Raw genomic sequence first — 4,393 nt, forward strand, 5'->3', positions numbered from 1 at the left:
CATACTAAAGCAGAAGCCAGCAGCACTCTTAAGATTCAAAAGGCAACAGGATCTTCCTTGCTTAGGATCTTCCTAATTATGGATTTTGCACATACTGTATACTTATAGTTAAAGGTGCGAGGGGCTTATCCTCACCACCTCAAAATTCACCTTGCAGGTTGCCCGTTTCACTTTTCGCCTATATGGCAGGAATGGTACTTCATTTTTGTACTTTCTAGACTGGAGAAATTGAAACACATAACATCTCTGTTCTTTCAGAATTTAGTTTTAAAAGCTTGATCCACATCCAGCCTGTCACTGCCTCCAAGCACTGGTCTAACACCTCAATGCCTTGTTGTCTCATTTTGGATTGGATTGGGAGCTTTGTCTACAGCCCCTTTGCTAATAATCCCCAGCATGTAATCCACCTTTTTCACAGCAGCCACAACATCTTTATCAAGCTCTCTACTCTGACCCCATGATCTCATTCCTGGTCCATCACTGCCAGTACAGACCCCATGAGCATATACAACATGTGAAATTAAGATTTTATCTGCCCGCGTGTGTATCAGTTTACACTTGCTTGGATTGAATTGCATTTGCCATTTTACTGTCATTTTGGAGAGATCCTTTTGAATCCATTTATTCCTACTCTTTCCTTTCTGTTTCTAAATAGTTGCTATTGTTCTCTAGAGCAAATGTGCTTGTGGTAAGTGGCTGAGGGGAGTTTGAAGGAAGAGATATAGAAGAGAAGGAGGGTGGGAGTGGGTGTCACTTTTCGGCCCCTGCAGTGGCAATCTTAACTTAAACTGACTGTGGCAGCATGGCAGAAAAATGATGTGCCCCTTTTGTCCTCCTTATAGCTTCCATGCTTCTCTTTGAAGTTATGGTGAGTGGAAACTTCAGCCCTGGTCCACCTAGAACAACATTCTAATACATGGTCAAATCTTGCATTCCAACAACTAGGGACTGACATCAATGGAAATTTAAAAAAATAATAATTTCCAAGTAAATGTTGTTTAGTCCCAAGGTGCCGATTTTTGAGTAAGTTTGACACATTGTGTTCCTTTCAAGATGAAGGTTTATATATACCCTGCTAATGTTTCTAAGTAACTACAGTGGTTTTGAAGATATTTTACAAATTTTTCTCATTCTTTTTTTAAAATAAGTTTTATTCATTTTCAGTAAAAATCTTCCAATCAATGACAAATCAAATCATTCCAAATTACAATAATAACAATACCACCAATTATATACTCCAATTATAAAAAAAATCAAAGGAGGACGCCCCATGTTCCAGGTGGCTAGAGATATTGTCCTCATTAAAGTCTGCATTTTTTGCTATTTTCCATTTTCAGAACTCTGATTTTTAACCCTCCTCATCTTCTCAGTCCATCAGTCGCTATTTCTGTGACTCACTATCTTTTTAAACAGTTCCTTATATTATTAATACTCAGGAGGCATTTGTGTTCCATATTATTCTCTGTCCAATTATTTTGAAGTGCAGTCCTCTTTCTTTGATCTCTCCTTCATTTGACGAAGTCTCGTTAAGGCTCTGAAGTTTATGTCAGCATAACAACAAATTCTTTCTGATCTCTCTTAATAAGCTGGTGTGTCTTTATGTTTCCATTACGATACAATACGATACGATAATCTTTATTGTCATTGCCCCATACAGAACGACGAAATTAAGTACTGTATTGTGGGGTATGTTTCAGGATCTGTATGCTATATGAGAATTATTTCAGTTTCTTCTAAAGGAGCCCCCCCCCCAGTTCTCCCGGGCCCTGGGAGAACTGGCAGGGCCCATAATTCACTGTCATTCTGTCCTCAAATCATATATAGAAATAATCCATACAAGCAGATGTGTCTTAGAGCAAAGTATACGCCTTTTGTAGTCCAAACGAATTCCATTCTTTTTGTAACTGCACAATACAGCCGCCATCTTTTCCCCCACCCTGTCCTCAGCCTGAGCTGCTTTCATATCAGATCTTACTCTGTCAGTTCCAGTTAGAGTTCTACATTGAGGGCTGTGCATCATTCAATTGAAATTTCACCTCTTGTGCTTCCTTTGAATAATTAATTTCTTTCTGGGTGAGCTTTGCCAAATCATGAGGTAACAGATATGATGAATGCAAAAAGACAGAGGTCTCTTACCTCATTAATCCACGCATTAAGATGAGAGTCCTTTTAGAGTCTGAAATTTAGCATCCATCGACTGTATAATTAGGCAGATTTTTTCTTTTATCTCCTTCCATCTGGAACATGCTGGTTTTTGGTCTGAATCTTATTACGTTTTTGAAAACAGGTATTTTCTGCTTGTGGGAGTGGCTCCAGAGAGTGCCCGGCTCGTTCTGTGAAATTTTTCCCATTCTTGATTATTATTTTTGTTATCTTGATGTCTGATCTTCACAGTCATCTTTGCCATTTCAGCATAGTCCATCATTTTGTTAATCCACTCTTCTTTTGTTGGGACCTTCTCTTCCTTCCACATCTGGGCTAACAACATTCTTGCAGCTGTTGTCACATACATAAACAGTTTTTTAGGTCTATTGGTATTTCTTCTCCTGTTAAACCTAGTAAGACGGCTTCTGGTTTTTTTATTAAACATTGTCTTAAAAAATAATAAGAATATACCATTTCCCAGAAGCCCTTTACTACCTTTCATAACCACCACATGTGATAGAAAGTACCCTCTCTATCCTTATATTTCCAGCATAACTTAGATGTATTTTTGTACATTTTTGCTAACTTTACTGGAGTGAAATACCAATACCAACGGTCCATCATTTTCATATAGTTTTTCTTCAATGCACAACAAGCCATAAATTTTAAATTCTCTTTCCAGAACCTCTCCCATAAATTAATTGTTATGTTATAACCTACATCCTTTGCCCAGTGTATCATCACTACTTTGACTTCTTCATCTTTTGTCTCCCATTCCAACAGTAGTTTATACATTTTTGATAGAAATTTATCATTATTTCCCAGTAGTTCTTTTTCAAACCTCGAAAATTCCTTCCCAAAACCCACTCCTTTATCACACCTGAAAATATCATTGAGTTGGTGATATTGTAACCAATCTGTTAACAAATACCTTATATCATTACATTCTTTCAATTTTAATTGGTTTTCCACATTCTTTAACAATTTGTTGTAAGTTGCCCATTCTCCTTTCATAATGACTTTTTTGACCAATATTGCTTCTAATGGGGAGAACCATCATCGCATTTTATTTTCCAACAGATTTTTGTACTTTTCCTATACTTGATAGCTTGATTTTCTTATAATGTGATTCAAAAATCCCTTGTGTACTTTTGTTTTCCCATACCACAAATAAGCATGCCAGCCATATCTTTTATCATGTCCTTCCAAATCCAAAACCTCAAATTTTTAGTAGTACTCATTCCCGTAGCCAACAAATAGGACACTTCATAATATAATTTCAAATCTGGCAGAGAGAATCCACCTCTCTCTTTAGCATCTGTTAACAATTTGTATTTAATTCTGGGCTTTCCCTCCTGCCAGACAAATTTAGAAATATCCTTTTGCCACTGTTTAAAGTTTTCTGCTCCTCTGACCACAGGTATCAATTGGAATAAAAATAGCCTTCTTGGCAATACATTCATTTTTATCACTGAGATTCTTCCCCACAAAGACAAGTTCATCTTTCCCCATACCTCTGTGACTCTCTTTATTTCTTTCCAAACCTTTAAATAGTTATCCTTAAAAATATTTATATTCTTAGCTGTTAGCCAAACCCCTAGATATTTCACCTTCTTTTCTACCACCAGCTCTGAACCTTGTATAAATTAGTTTTTCTTTTGTTATGTCATATTCTTTAGCAAGACCTTTGTTTTGGTTTTATTAAGTTTAAAGCCAGCTAGTTGCCCAAATTGAGTAATTTTTTCTAGCACCCTTGGTACTTTTGCAAGGGATCCTCAACAGTTATTACTGTTGCTTTCAATTTATATGATTTGCACCCTACTGTGATTCCTTTTATATTTTCATCCATTCTTATATTTCTCGCTAATGTTTCCAAAGTCAAGATGAACAGTAAAGGAGACAGGGGACAACCCTGTCTCGTTCCCTTAGTTATTTTACATTTTTCAGTTATATCATTATTCACTATCAACATCGCTTGTTGTTCTGAATATATTGCGTCTATTCCATTCATAAAGGTCTGTCCAAAGTCCATCATTTCAATTATTATTTTTTTCATATACGTCCAGGAGACTGTCAAATGTCATTCCTCACCTCCAAATAGTCCACTACATCCAATATATTTCTTATATTGTCTTTCATCTGTCGGCCTGGTAAAAACCCAGCCTGATCTGAATGTATCAAATCTGTTGACTTGCTAAATGCAAGATGGTTCTTTTAAAATTAGATTCAGAAGCAATACAAATGCAAA

At 36.4% G+C, this 4,393-nt stretch overlaps 1 long non-coding RNA gene across 1 annotated transcript in view; it reads left to right on the forward strand.

Annotated features, from left to right (window-relative positions):
• LOC307216339 overlaps positions 1 to 4,393 on the forward strand; it is a 265,091-nt gene that overhangs the window by 150,476 nt on the left and 110,222 nt on the right. The gene's annotated exons all lie outside the window — the stretch shown is intronic.

Source organism: Podarcis cretensis (genome assembly GCF_951804945.1).
Source record: "Podarcis cretensis genome assembly, chromosome: 5".
Taxonomy (NCBI): Eukaryota; Metazoa; Chordata; class Lepidosauria; order Squamata; family Lacertidae; genus Podarcis; species Podarcis cretensis.